Source organism: Brassica oleracea, chromosome C9 (assembly GCF_000695525.1).
Source record: "Brassica oleracea var. oleracea cultivar TO1000 chromosome C9, BOL, whole genome shotgun sequence".
Taxonomy (NCBI): Eukaryota; Viridiplantae; Streptophyta; class Magnoliopsida; order Brassicales; family Brassicaceae; genus Brassica; species Brassica oleracea.
In genome coordinates this window covers 26,690,615-26,707,448 of record NC_027756.1, presented here as the reverse complement: position 1 = coordinate 26,707,448, position 16,834 = coordinate 26,690,615, and the positions used below count along the sequence as shown (strand labels likewise).

Sequence of the window (16,834 nt, the reverse complement as noted above, 5' to 3'; positions counted from 1 at the left end):
AAACCTTGCTCCAGAAACCACCATCATATTTCCACTCTTCGAACTCCTCAAGCGAGATACGAGTATCGAATTCAAACCCGGTTACTGCGTGGAACTCTTGCAATGATAATCGAAGCGGTCTCCTCGCAAAGACAAACCAAAGCTCGTGCTGTAAGTAAGTCACAAGATCCCTACACAAGAAGCTGTGTATCACCCTCGCGGAGTATCCAAGACCATTCTCATGGAGCTTAAAAATATGATGAAAAACCAGATCTTTCTTCACAACATCCAACTCCTTTGGCAGCCACGCTTGGAACTTTCGGATAATGTAGTCGATCCTGCAGTTGTTGTTGATCTGAGTCACTCGGGGCTCCTCGTCCTCCTTAAAAAGCCTCTTTGGTAAGTCCTCAGACATATCTACAAACCATGAAAAAATTGTTAGTTCAACATGTTAAAGTATCAATATCATCACACAAATAATGATGTATAAGATGTTTAACCAACCCGTGAAACAAATTTAGTTTAAGAAACATGACAAATCGTTTTAAAAAAGAATCTAGTTTTAAATGGAAGAACACTTCGATTTCGTTTTAGATGAGAATCAATAGATGTAATTGAAATTGATGGAAGAACACTTCGTAAATCAATTTAACCCAACGAAGAGGAAGAACGCTTCGATTTTGTTGTGTCTTCAGTGAGATCGAAGAGGATGATGACGGAGACGAGAGTAGAGACTACGGGCTGATGAAACACCGACGAAGAACAGGGCTTCTCACTAAGGAACCCTAAATCGCCATGGAAGAGCGACGACTCCACGGCGGAGAAGACAATGAGAAAGGGAAATTAGGTTTGCGGCATCTCGCGTCTCCCTTTTTCCCTATTAAATTTTTTTTTTAATTTTTTAACTTTTTAATATTTTAACATTAAAAATCTATTAAGAAAATTATTATAATTTATAATTTTAATTCAACATAATTGGTAAATTAAGAGTACTTTGGTATTTACAGGAATTAAAATCCTATTTTCCTAAAACATGTTCTATAAATCCTATTGTGACAAATCCAAGTTCAAATTGTCTCATTTATGCAATTTTCCCTACTAATAAAATGGACTAATGTTCCAGAGAACGTCTACATCGTTTTGGAAACCCTCTTCGGAAATTAGCCATGTGGCATGACTAATATTATGACCTTATTACATTAAATCAAATTACCATACTACACATTATTACCATATATACATTAAATCATACAAAATATAAGTAAATATACATTTAAATATGTAAATATATAATACGAAAATTATATATACAATAATTAGTAGATACACAATTTTTTAAATATATAATATACAAAAATAATATTAATAATTAAATACATAATATAAAAAATAGAAAAGGTATATTAAGCATTAAAAATTTATCTTAAAATGTAAATACACAATTTAATACATTAAACCTTAAGCGGGGGTTATTGGTTGGTGTATTTTGATGGATTTGAAAATCCAAACTAAATCTAGTGTTATTGGTTCTGTGATTTTAAAATATGTATTGAAATCATGTGTTATTCGTTTAATGATTTATAAATTCTAATTCAAATCAAGTGTTATTCAATCATACGGATTTACTAATAGATTTGATTTCATAATGTATTTGAATGAATTTGCATGGATTTCTTTGTTAAAAATACAAAGGCTCAAATCCGAAGGAAAACCTCCGGATTTGTAAATACTAATAATGCGAGAGAATTTGAAAATTTGTATATTTTACTTGGATTTATAAATACTGTATGGATTTCTAAATCAATCAAAATATATAAACCAATAACACCTCCTAAACATCTATCTTTAAATGTAAAATATAGATATTAAGTAAACATATAATATACAAAAAAAATATTTATAACCAAACACATAATATAAAAAATGGAAAAAGTACATCTATCTTAAAATGTAAATAAAAAAATAAAGAATAGAAATATTACATTGGACATCTATCTTAAAATATAAAAATTAAATACATGTAAATATACATTTAAATATGTAAATATATGATATACAAAAAAGTAATAATAAGTAAGTACATATGAAAATATAAGTAAATATACATTAAAATATATAAATATATAATACACGAATTATATATACAATAATAAGTAAATACACAATTTTAAAAAATATATAATATAATAATATTAATAAGTAAATAAATAATATAAAATTATAAAAAGTACACTAAACATTAAACATTTATCTTAAAATGGAAATGCACAATTAAAAAAATAGAAAAAGTACATTAAGCCTTAAACATTTATCTTAAAATGTAAAATATAGATATTAAGTAAATATATAATATACAAAATTAATATTTATAAGTAAATACATAATAAAAAAATGAAAAAAATACGTTAAGCATTAAACACTTATCTTAAAAGGTAAATAAAAAAATAAAATATGGAAATACTACATTAGACATCTATCTTAAAATGTAAAAATTAAATGCATGTAAATATGTATTTAAATATGTAATTATATAATATACAAAAAGTAATAATAATTAAGTGCACAATTTATAAAAATGAAAATACTACATTAAAAAGTAATATACAATATAAAAAATGTAAATATTACATTAGTCAAAATAGAGTTGGTATAAATTAATCTATCAATAATAGGAATTCAAAAGAATGTAAAGAATTTGATATAAAAACAAAAAAATTAGAATAAATAAATATACAATATAAGAATAGTGAGATAATTAACATTTGAAAATCAATATAAAAGCAAAAAAAAAACAATATAAGAAATGGAAAAACTGAATTACACATCGATCTAAAAAATGTATAGCAAAATAATAGTAAGTAAATATGAATATAAATATTACATTAGGCATCTAAAGTAATATTAAAATAAGTAAGTTAATAATATAAGAAAAAATCAATACTAAATAAATATATTATATAAGAAATATAAATATTTCATTAAATATCTATCATGTTATTATAATTTGATATAAATCAATAAATTTAGAATATGTATATATACAATATAAGAAAAAATAATTATTATTAAATATAAAATATAAAAATGGAAAACTAAATTAAATATCTATCTGAAAAATGTATATCAAAAAAAAATATACAATATAAGAAACAGAAATATCACATTAAATATCTATCATAATATCTATAAATATACAATATAAGAAATAAAAAAACTACATTAAACATCTATCTGAAAATTGTATACTAAAATAAATATAAAGTAAGTATATAGTATAAAAAAATAGAAATATTACATTAAACATTTATCATTATATTACGATTAGATATAAAAGTAATAAAATTAGATTAAGTAAATATACAATATAAGAAACAATAAATAATAAAGCCTTTTATAAAAAAAACAATAAATAATAAATAAATATACAATATAAAAATGGAAAAACTACATTAAATATCTATGTGAAAAATGTATACTTTTACATTTTTATTATTTCCAAATATTTTTATAAGTAAATGTATAATATAAAATAAATAATAAGTAAATATACAATATAATAAAAAGGCGGCCCTCCAGGATGCCTTCTGCGGAGGTGTACTTAGGCCCTAGTCGGGTTCCCTCCGGGGTATCCGGATTACCTGGATTATCAAAAAAAAAATATTACATTAAAAATTTATCGCAATATTATCATTTAATATAAATGCAAGAAAATTAGAAAAGTAAATATAAAATATAAGAAAAAAACAATAAGTAAATATACAATATAAGAAATATAAAAACTAAATTAAACATCTATCTAAAAAATTTATAATAAAATAATAATCAGTAAATATACAATATAAAAAATATAAATATTACTTTAAACATCAATCGTAATATTAGAATAAGTAAATATGCAATATAAGAAAAATAAATAGTAAGTAAATATGCAGCAAAAGAAATACAAATATTACGTTAAAAATTTATCTCAATATTGTTATTTAATATTAAAGCAAAGATATTAGAATAAATAAATATACAATATAATAAAAACTAAACAATAATTAAACATACAATATAAGAAACAAGAATATTACATTAAATATCTAGCGTAATATTATTATAAGTAAATATACAATTTAGACGAAATTAATAATAAAAAATATATAATATAACAAGTAGAAAAAGTATATTAACTATCTATCTGAAAAATGCTAAATAAAATAAATCATAAGTAAATAATACATTAAAAATATATTTTAGTATTACCATTTGATATAAAACAATAATAATAGTTAGATAATTAACATATTTGAATATCAATATAGTTCCACGCGTAGCGCAGATTAATCCCTAGTAACCTTAAAACGGAATTGGGAACATCTCACTTCCAAATAACCTTTATCGAGAAAGATGTATTATTCAAAATTACGAACAAAATTGTGGTAAAAAGGTTTCATGATATGGAAGATCCTAAAATGATTTTGTAAAAATATGTTATATTTTATAAAACTTTCTCAATATTAATAACTAGGGGCGGCCCGCCCTACGAGCGGGATATACTTTACTTGTGATTTATGTTATTATTTTTTATATAATTTTATGGTTTGTGTTTTAGGTTCACATTTGCTAGAGCTGTGTATGAGAAATACTATTTTCTTAATTTAATTTGTTGGTTAGTTAGTTTGTAAATAATTTTTGGTTTGACTTTTTGCTTCTACGGCATCACCATGATTGAGATGTTATGTAATTCTCAGTTGAATTTGTATATAGAAACTAATGTATATGACTCTTTTTGAGGTTTTCGCTAGCCTAGCCGTAAAACTTTTGCATAATTTTCCAAAAAGAAAATCTCAGGTTTGGTGAAAAACTGGCAATCAAAACATTAGCCATCGAGTTGGATTGAAAATGGTGTTCATGGGCTGGGAATGTTGTTTCTAGTGTTCATTGATTATATTTCTTAAGTTTATTGTAGAGATGAGATGCGAGTACCAAGATGGTTTATAGCTCGACATTCTTCAGGTACTTAAGGAGCTAGGTATAGAGACCACTGCGGTTCACACCGCCTTGAACGACCATCATTTTGAGGCAGAGATAAGGGTGAAAGTGAGAGGGAAGAAACCAACCATTGCTGAGGTTAAAATAGCCATCCATCAAATCATATATAATAATAAACTCTAGTTCCTAGATTCTAACCTTAATGATGCAACTTTAGAGAATGACATGTGATCGCTTATTTAATTTTAGCGTCGTCTATGCTACATTATCAACTATGCTACATTATCAGTTTTACATATACAAAATATTTTCTATGTTACTATATGGTGTGAATTTAAGTCGAATTAATAAATACAAAAACAAAAATTAGTAACTAAAATTAAACCAAAATACCCACTTAGATTATTGTTCTATTAATAGTGTGAGTTAATAAGTAATAATCATTATTTGTATATATATTTATATATATATATACTAGGACCGATCCAAGCTACGCGCGGGATGTCTATATTTCTGTTATGAAAATTTGTATTTTGTTTTGTTGGGGTTTGTGGTTTTAAATATATGATTGTTTATGCATATGTCATTTGGAATTTTTATTTTATTTATGTCTTTTAACTAATTAATAATATATATTACTGAAGTCTAAGAAAATACGTTGTAAATTTTTTGACCATATTAGTTTCTTCTGAAATGATTCTAATATATTAGAGTTTTAAATTTGTTTAGTGTTTTTTCTTCTTGTTATGACATTTTTTTTTTTTCGAAAAATAATGAGATAAATCTATATATCTTACCATCAAATTGGAGTATTAAATGGTGTATGATATATTCAAGTATTAAGACTTTTAGTAAAAAAATCGACTTGGTTGTATCTGTTATTCACATCAAATAATATTAGACTAAATAAATATTATTCGGAAAAATTAAATTAAATTTTCGTATGGCCTAATTACAATAGCCTAATTAAGAAGGCTTACGTGTGTAATGGGCCTTGAACTTGAGACGATGGAAAACTAACAAACCTAAAATCTGAATTTGGAAATAAGGTTGGGTGCGCAGCTATTTTTTCCTTTATCGGGTCTGGACCAAGTAGATTACAGTAAAATACGAACACGTATTTTAGGGATTTCTTGCATTTTTAAGATAGCTTATTGTTATATGTCTTGTTGAACTTTATTTTGTGATATAAATTTACATAGCTTGATATACTATACATATATTTATAAGATATTGCTTATATTGTTATAAGATATTGCTCATATTTTTATAGATCCAATAAGTTTATGTAGTTCGGATATATTATATATAAGTTAATCGTTAATTTTGTATAACAAAAGTTCGGAAGATATTGTAAAATAAGTAAACTTTTACTTAAGAGTTTGGATTTTTTAAGAGTTTGGCTAATTAAATATATTATATATACGATTTTCAGTACATATTCTTTTATTGTAACATATTTTAAGTAAATTATTTAGATAATTTTTGATCAATTATTTTTTTCATTAAACTTGATATTGATTCATTTGTGTCAAATTAAGTTAGAAGCTTCATAATTGTATCTGGATAATTTCTTCCCTATCCCCTTATTATTAAAAAGGAAGCAAAAAAAAAGAGTAACCTTAAAATGGTAATATATTTACAGGCGCGCTATTATGGCGACATGTCAGACAGATAGAGCTTCTCAGACCCCTTTTAAAAACAGCCACACTCACCCTAGCAATTTACTATTATTGGCATTGGACAGACATTCCATATTTACATCTCTCGAATTCTTAAAACAAGAAGCTCATTTAGTCAATGATGTATATAATGTATATAACATTATATGATATAGTTTGATATAGTAAATTGGAATAATCACATAACAAGAATCTCCAACCTCCTATCTCCAATCTCCTATCTCCTTTTGATATTATTTGAACTCTATTACACATATCATCTACTATCACCATTGTGCTTAATCAAACTATGTCCGTAGGGGTGTCAAAATGGATAAACCAACTCAAACCAAACCATATCCAAATGGTTTTAAGCTTATATGGGTTATGGTTTTAACCAATCCATTTGACAAATGGGTTGGGTCAATCCATAACTCATTTAAGTTGATGAGTTAATGGTTTTAATGGTTAATCCATGAACAATAATTTTATAACTTAAATGGTTACTAAGTAAAAATATTATTTTGGGGCTGAAATAAAAAAGAATACTTAGACTTTTGATAAATACAATTATACGGTTTTGGTGTTAGAAACAATTTTATTATTTTAGCAGGAAAGATAATTGTGACGGAAAACACAATTTTTACCGAAAAACACGATTGTACGGTTTTGGCAGGAAAACTCAAATTTACGGTTTTAACGGGAAAATCGATTTTGCAGTTTTGGTGGGAAAACTCAATTTTACGTTTTTGGTGGGAAAACTCAATTTTGTCGTTTTGGCGGGAAAATCGATTTTGCAGTTTTGGCGGAAAATTTCAATTTTACGGTTTTGGTAGGAAAACTCATTTTTGCGGTTTCGGCGGGAAACTCGTTTTTTACGGTTTACGCGAGAAAACATAGTTTTACGGTTTTGGCGGAAAAACTCGATTTTTTGGTTTTGGTGGGAAAACTCGATTTTACGGTTTTGGCGGGAAACTCAGTTTTACGGTTTTGGCGGGAAAACACGACTTTGCCGTTTTGGCGGGAAAACACGACTTTACGATTTTGGCAGGAAAACATGACTTTGCGATTTGGCGGGAAAACTTGATTTTACGGTTTTGGCGGGAAAACACGACTTTGCGGTTTTGGCGGAAAAACACGACTTTGTGGTTTGGTGGGAAAACTTGATTTTACGGTTTTTGCGGGAAAACACGACTTTGCGGTTTTGGCGGACCGGTTTTGACGGAAAAACTCGATTTTGCGGTTTTGGTGGAAAAACTCGATTTTACGGTTTTGGCGGGAAACTCGATTTCACAGTTTTGGCGGGAAAACACGACTTTGCCGTTTTGGCGGATTTTACGGTTTTGGCAGGAAAACACAACTTTGCGGTTTGGCGGGAAAACTTGATTTTACGGTTTTTGCGGGAAAACACGACTTTGCCGTTTTGGCGGATTTTACGGTTTTGGCAGGAAAACACAACTTTGCGGTTTGGCGGGAAAACTTGATTTTACGGTTTTTGCGGGAAAACACGACTTTGCGGTTTTGGCGGAAAACTCAATTTTATAGTTTTGGCGGAAAAATACGACTTTGCGATTTTGCAAGAAAATACGATTTTTTGGTATTGAGATTTAGCGTTTTGATGAAAAAAAATCCAATTTAGAGTTTTGGTGGAAATTTTGATTTTATGATTTTGGCAAAAATTATGATTAAATTTGGCTTATTAAAAAGTCAACATATAATAGTTTTATATATATGAAAAATTGGGTGTTGACAAAATTTATATTTATATGTGTGTGTGTATATGTGAATAATTGGGTTAAATTTAGTTTATTAAAATTTAGTTATATATATGAAAAAAATAAAATTTGGTGTAGTAAAATTGGTTTAGAAATTTAGTTTGGTTATTTTTTGTTTATATATTTGATTTGAGGTTTTGTTTGTTATAAATTTTTATTGGTTTGGTTATGGATAACTCATTATCCATTACAATCCAAACCATTTTAACCCAATCCACTAAGTCCATTAACCCATTTAACCCATTAATCCATTTGTACCCAATTATTCTATCCATTGAGATCCATGGTTTGGATTGGTTTGGTTTGATCCATTAACTTTTACCCATTTTGACATCTCTATATGTCCGTTTGATATACTCTGTTTCACGCTCATCAGTTTCTACAAATCTTCTTATGATCATTTCCAAGAATTTAAAACACAAAAATTAAAATATGCATATTAAATTGAATCATAAACAAATATATGAACAGTTTAAGTTGAGATGTTTTTCTCAATTATGATTCTAAATATTCCCTGCAAAATTGGAGAAAACTTTTTTTTTATATTCAAATGTTATTATGAACATTTGTATTTACTAATACAAACAAAATGATTTAATTTCAAAATGATCTCCGTAGTCAGTCAAAAATATTTGAATAAAATAAAACTCCAGGAATTGAAAATCATAATTTCCATATATGTAAATGTATAATATTTACTTCATCTCATCAATTCATAATCGTAAATTGGAAGCTTATGATCTTTGAAATATGATCAAACGAATATGATTTAGGATACAAATGAGTGCTCTTTTTGAAATATGGTGATCTCAAACGCGAATTAAGGTATTTATTTTGGTCAATATCATATTGTATATGGAAATACTTGATTGCAATTAGGCAAAATTTCGAATTTATATAATTAGTGCTGATTGCCGTGAATAATAATATTTTTTCAACCACGGAAAGGACAAACAGAATCCTTGATTTGCAAGTTTAATATTAACCTAAAATAGTCTTCTGCGGTATTTATTAACTTCCAAAAACAAAACATTTGAATATATTTTAACTTGAAAATTGCCAATTAGTATGATCAAGCGTATATTTTGTGTAATATCGCATTTATGCGGAATAAATTGAAACTTATATAAATATGGAAGATGGAAGTGCTTCAACGATATCGTGTTCTCTCTTTTTCTTTCTCTCTAATTTTCTGTGACTTTCGATTCAAATGGCATGTTTAGACTTTGTTAGCGATTTGAAGCTGTTCAAGTCGATGTGGAAAGTTCGTGTTAAGGTGATTCGTCTTTGGAAGCAGTATTCTTGTGCTCTAGGAGAAACAATGGAAATGGTGTTAGCTGATTCAAAAGTAAGCACACTGTTTTAAACATATATATTACTTCATTTTGAAACTCTTCTTATGTTGCTAATTTATCTTGCAGGGCGATATGATCCATGGTACTGTGAAGAAAGAATTGGTCAGCCAGTTCGTGATCTTAATCAGTCAAGGTGAAACGAAGTTGATGGTGAATTTCATCGTCACAATGGCTGCTGGATCTTATCGCCCCACAAAGCACCCTTACCGAATTGTGTTCCTCCCGACAACTCGACTAAGAATGTGTGATGCTTTGCCTTCAAACTTGACAGGTTTAGACCCGGTCAAGTATGAGTCTATTAATGATGGTAGTCTGAACACGGACTACTTGGTTGGTGAGTCTTATTCATTACGGTTGTATTTGGTAAATGACTTTTTGGTTTAAACGTTGATTTGTATGGTTCCCTTATTGCAGATGTTATTGGACAGATTGTTGAGGTATCCCATGTGAAAGTTGTTTCCGTGAATGGAAAAGATACACAGAAGTTGTCACTGGAATTAAGGAATCAGGAGTAAGACTCTTATTTTGTCCATTTTTTGTCGTCTTTTTCGTGAAAAAGGGAGAATATCTTAAGATATTTTTGTTTTATTTGACGTCCAGCATTTTTGGGTAGAAGCTTAAAGCTCTGTTTTTATATTTTTTGCAGTGATGATCGTCTGCCAATGGTGCTATGGGGTAAATTTGCGACAGATGTCAATGATGCTATCCAACTAAGAGGTGAACATAAGATCATCATAGTGTTGCGTTTCGGCAAAATAAAAGTCTGGAAAGGTAAATCAAAGCCTTTGAAGCTTTGCATATTATTTATATCATCTCTTCATTATTAAGTTAAGTAACTATAATTATTAGTGACTTTGGTTTCATATTTCAGATGAACGTTCCATCTCGAATGCATACAATGTTTCCGATGTTGCTTTGAGACATTTGTACTGGAAAAAAGAATGTTGAGACTTTTGGAGCAGAAACAAATCAAATACCAGCTCCACCAGACGGAGTGGACATTACTGGGGCAATTGCTGTAGAACCAGAAGTTTATGAGATTAAAAAATATTTTGATGCAAGGTATGCTTTTCCTGCTATAGTTTTAAAATCGATTGTAATGTATTATACTGAATTTCATTTTCTGTACATTATATGTTATGCAGATATATATCGGCCTGTGAATCAACTTGGAGAATATTTGGTTTCCCAACACAATATAGATCCACACCAGTGGAGAAGCTAACCTTTCATCTAGAAGGAGAGCAACCTGTGATTTACAAAGACGGTGACACAGTGGAGAGTGTGTTGGGTCGAGTGCACTTATCTAAGATAATGTTCCTTGCTTGGTTCGACTGTTGTGAAATCTACCCTGAAGCAAGAGAGATAACGTACCCAGAACTTCCTACTAGATTCGTTTACGATGCAAAGCTGAAAGTCTGGAATCCTAGAAAAAGAGGTTTTGCTATTGGTAGACTGGAATCGGTTTGTCCTTTATCCGGACAACGATATTATTTACGAGTCCTGCTTAACAAGGTTAAGGGTCCGCGTTGCTACGACGACATTAAGACTGTCAAAGGGATTGTTCAACCGAGTTTCGAGGAAGCCTGTTATGAACTTGGTCTCCTAGATGATGATATGGAATATATTGAAGGTCTTAAGGAATGTGCATTTTGGGCATCTGGTGCATATGTTCGTAACCTATATGCCAATATGTTGGTATCTGAAGTTTGTCTTTTCCTAAATTGGTCTGGGATTCTACATTTGATATACTCTCGGAGGATGTGCTTTATCTTGAAAGGAAAAAGCGTCGAAACCCAGGTATATTTTTGCGTTCTGTTTTTGAGGTTTGAATTGTTCGTTAATTAACTATGTCAGTAATGTTTTAGTTTTTCCTTATATGAAACAGGACTGGTTATGAGTGATGAAGAAGTGCTGAATGCGACATTGATATTGATAGATAATCTTTTGCGCCGTGAGACTAGTTCCCTGGCAAATTTTGAAACAATGCCAAAACCGGTTGTTACTGAGCACACGTTTCAAGAGAATCAGCTATTGCAAGATGAGTTGAACTATGACCGAGACGAATTGTAAGCTAATCACAATGACTGGATGGGTAAGTTGACAGATGAGCAAAGGTCAGTGTATGAGCAGATAATTGGTGCTGTAGAGAGTAAGAAAGGCGGAGTCTTCTTTGTTTACGGTTTTGGTGGTACAGGGAAAACCTTTTTATGGAATATTTTATCAGCTGCGATTCAATCAACTGGTGATATTGTACTGAATGTTGCATCTAGCGGCATAGCTTCTTTGTTACTCCCTGGTGGCAGAACAGCTCACTCAAGGTTTGGCATTCCCATTAACCCAGACGAGTTCTCTACGTGCAATATTGAACAAGGGAGTGATAAGGCTGAAGTAATAGCTAAAGCATCGCTAATTATTTGGGATGAAGCGCCTATGATGAACAAACATTGTTTTGAAGCGCTTGATCGTACTTTATGTGATATTATGAAGACCACAGACGAAAGAACTTTTGGTGGAAAAGTTGTTGTTTTGGGAGGAGATTTTCGACAAATCCTTCCAGTTATTCCAAAGGGGAACAGAGCTGGGGGAACAGAGCTGATATTGTTATGGCTACAATGAACTCTTCTTATTTATGGAAGCATTGTAAAGTGCTAGAGCTGACCAAAAACATAAGGCGTTTCTCAGAAACAGATGTGCGTGTAGCAGAGGATATCACGGAATTTTCTAAATGGATTTTGGATTTAGGAGATGGGAAGATTAATGAGCCTAATAATGGAGAATGCATTATTGAAATTCCAAAAGATCTGTTGATTACAAAGTCCAAAGATCCGATCGAGTCTATTGTTTCAGAGGTGTATGGTGAAACCTTCAAAGATTCTAAAGATCCTACATTTTTCCAAGAAAGAGCTATTTTGTGTCCTACAAACGAAAATGTTGATGTGGTCAACAACTATATGTTAGATCGTCTTACAGGTATACACATTCCCATCTATGAATTTTCCACTATCTATGTAGACTTAGTTGTTTTAATTTAAATTCAACTACCAAGCTTTTGTTTATCAATGTAGGGGAGGAAAGGATTTATCTAAGCTCTGATAGCATTGATCCGTCTGATTTTAATTCCAGAGATGATTCGATATTCTCTCCTGAATTTCTAAATAGTATCAAGTCATCTGGATTACCTTCTCATGCACTTCGGCTGAAGGTTGGGACTCCGGTAATGATTCTAAGATATCTCGAACCTAATGAAGGTTTATGCAATGGGACAAGGCTGCAAATAACTCATTTGGGTAATCATATTGTCCAAGCAAAAGTCATAACAGGAACTAAAGTTGGTCAGAGAGTATTCTTGCATCGCGTGTTGCTTACACCAACAGACACTAGGCTTCCTTTCAAGATGAGGCGTAGGCAATTTCCATTGAAAGTTGCTTTTGCTATGACCATTAACAAGAGCCAGGGCCAATCGCTAGAAAGAGTTGGTTTATTTCTATCTAGACCAGTTTTTTCACATGGACAACTATATGTGGCTTTCTCGCGAGTAAAATCAAGAAAAGGTTTGAAGATTCTTATTACTGACAATGATGGAAAACCTGAGGAGTCAACAATGAATGTTGTATACAAGGAAGTTTTCCAGAATTTGTTATCTAGCAAATTCACTCAGGAGAGTCATTGATGGTTTGTTCCTCTAGACTATTGGTTTTTACAATGTTTAAAGTAAATTTCTGGTTTTTGTAATTTGTTTTGTTATTTAGTGAAGGTGGTTAAGATACTCAGATCGTACTGTTAGAGTCTACACAGGAGCCAGTGATGAAATAAGGTACTTACTTTTTCAGTTTTACTATACTGAAAACATGAACCTTATTTTATGTCTAACGAAATCTATTTTATTCATCATTATAGTTTATATAAAACGAACATTTGTCAAAAGGTATAAAACACCTGTTTGTAAATCTGTACGACACTTAACAAAATATTATATTTTCACCATTTTGCAGGGGCTATGAGCATGAAATCATTTAGAAGAACTACCATGGCATGTATACTGTTCCAAGCCTAACCAGTCTATCAAACAGTTTTAATAATATACCTAAAAACATGCTGTTATTCTACTTAATTCTTAAGAACTGACCTTATTGGTATTTTGTGGAGATGTCATTCCCAGGCAGCAGTTTCTTTAAAGTCTTCGGATATGTCTTCTCCATATGTCTTCTCCCCTTACTATTTTATAAGATTACAAAGACCCGTTCTGTTAAAGAACTGTTTTACAAGGGCTGTGTGCTTATATATTATAGGGCCTTCTTTAAGTATAGACGTACCTCACAGCTCCATCCCTTTAGTTTGAGTTCATAAAGCCAAACTTTCTCGAAGCCTGCAGTTATTAAATTTTACTTCAAGGATGAGGTTATATGGTAAAAGTATATGAAATAATAGATTCTAATCTTTGCTTAAAAGGCCTTGAAAACTAAACTAGTAAGAAATTTCACAGCAACTACAATTCATCCGAACCACTATTTGGGCTTATTTTCTACATAGTTGACCATTAAATGATTGTTTATAAACATAAAACTAAATCAATCTGTATATAATTGTTGTCCGGATTTTATTCTAATGACTGCATGTTAATAAGGAAACAATAAATTTTGATTGTTTCAATTTTAAAGCAAGAACTAGATCTTGATCCGAACAACCGTGCGGGTTATTATTTTTATTTGTACACACATAATTATTTGTTTTACGTGACTAATTGTAATATTTACAATTATATTGTTTGATATAATATTTTAAAATACAACAATTTTATAGTACACATACAATAAACTTTTTTTTTTAATTTTCAGTGATAGCATATTTTATATTATGTGATACAAAATTCTGAATTGAAATATATTATTGGTAAAGGATCAAAATTTTAATAGAAAAGTATTATATTAAATTAATATCACAAATTTAATACAAAATTCTACATGATTTTAGTTATAATTACAAAATTAATAAGATATTTAAAAAGTTTTTTTATTGAAAATGAAATATACATTAAATTTTTAAATAAACACGAAATTAACAAATATTTTATAAAACATATTAGGTGAAAAATAAAATTTACATTTATCTAAATAAATACGAAATTAATTAAATATTCAAAAATTTTATTTTAATGAAAATGAATAATATATTTATATTGTAAATAAGAAGATATGAAAAGATTTTATTCATATACAATTTCAGAGAAAATATAGGAATATTTATTTGATTTTTGTTTTAAAATAATTAAAAATAATTCATATATTTATAAAAAATATAATTTAAACAACTTTCTAAAGGGTGGTCCAAATAAAAAAATTACACATGAACTAAGTCATGACTTCTATTTTAATAGATACTAGATCATGATCCGCGCGACCGTGCGGATTTTATTTTTGTTTTAACACATTTTAAGTTTGTCCATTTCCATTTTTATGTTTAAAGAACAATATAAAAATTGTATTTTGTATTAGTAGTTTTTCATCGGTGTATTAAAGATATAACCGTGCAGTGAAAACACTAATATAATATTGACTAATACGATTTGGATTGAAATAACAGTGTATTATAGATGTGTTGTACACTAATCTAAAAGTAACCAATACGATTTGGATTAACATATCAGTGTATTATAAATATAGATGAAATGTGAAAATACCAATATAATATTAACCAATACGATATAGACTAACATCCCTGAAGTCTTCATTATAATTCTAATAAAATAATTGTAATAATAAGATAGATAAACAAACAAACGCGTCAAAAAACAAATTAAAAATACTTAATAGATTAACCCCATGCGGATATATAAATGTTTGTATAAATTTTTAGATATAACAATTTTTATTTGGTTCAAAATTTAAATGAAATTGTACTAATCGAAAAAAAACTATAGTTTCAATTTGTTTTATTAATAGAATAGTATTTTCAATGTGTATGCAAGAGGTTTAATAAATAAAGAATAACAATGTTTGGTTAAAAAGTTAAGTGCAATAAAAAAATGTTTTTGTTTTATATTTATCGACAATCTAACTATTATGATCCACAAAGCAAAATTTTACTGTAAATGCACATGTCCATATCAAATTAATAAGCCCGAAAAAAAAATATAGTTTCAATTTGTTTTATTAATAGAATAGTATTTTCAATGTGTATGCAAGAGGTTTAATAAATAAAGAATAACAATGTTTGGTTAAAAAGTTAAGTGCAATAAAAAAATGTTTTTGTTTTATATTTATCGACAATTTAACTATTATGATCCACAAAGCAAATATTTTTTGTAATTGCACATTTCCATATCAAATTAGTAAGCCCATTAGTAACAACAGTAGTTGCACAGGAAAAAGAAAAAAAATAGAATAAAAACGGTTACCCATTATTTCATTTTGTGTTATTTTCTTGTAAAGACATAAACATGTCTTTTTTTTTCTAAACGTGTTTGTTCCTCTTGGAAGTCATCAATTCATGTTGAAAAAGTATCTGTAACCCGATCAAAATTTAGGAATTCAGAGAACCCCAAGATTTCTTTCTTCATTCTCGTAAAACAGAGCAAACCCATCAATAGATATACTCGTAAAATGTTAGAATCTATATTCTTATTCTTTGTTTTCAATATTCAATCGATACTGATTATTTTGTTCTCATTCATATTTATTTGTTTCTTGATAGATTTATCGATTCCTATATAAGATCGGCTATCAATATGCTCGATTGAGACATGCCAGCTTCTTACATTCTCTGTATGTTTTCTTGGTCAATGTCTTTCTTTTGACATTGTGCTTTTTGGGAGCTTTTTGTGAATGTCGAATGATGAATGATATCGACAAGTATTTATGGACACATTATAGTGGGAGGAAATGGTATTCCCTAACCTATTAAGTTAGGTATAATAATTACAAAATCTTCGGATTTTATTGACACCGAGATTTTAGGTCTAGTAGAATAAACTTGGAGAATGAGGTTTTCCATATTCATGATTTTTCAAATCTGACAATTTGATTGGAAATATTTGATTGTAACTGAGGTTTTAGCCATAGTAGACTCAACTTGGAGAAGGGGTTTT

The 16,834-nt window shown here is 29.1% G+C and overlaps 1 long non-coding RNA gene across 10 annotated transcripts in view; it reads right to left on the bottom strand.

Moving 5' to 3' along the window:
- Nucleotides 1-377: 377 nt before the first annotated feature.
- LOC106319168 overlaps nt 378-16,834 on the bottom strand; it is a 19,544-nt gene continuing 3,087 nt past the window's right edge. For 2 of the 10 annotated variants that reach the window (XR_001265443.1, XR_001265434.1), the window contains exons 3-4: nt 14,064-14,116; nt 13,552-13,965 (exon numbers count right to left, since the gene is read on the bottom strand). This is a non-coding gene — a long non-coding RNA (uncharacterized LOC106319168). The other 8 variants (XR_001265442.1, XR_001265435.1, XR_001265441.1 and 5 more) reach the window with 8 other exon arrangements.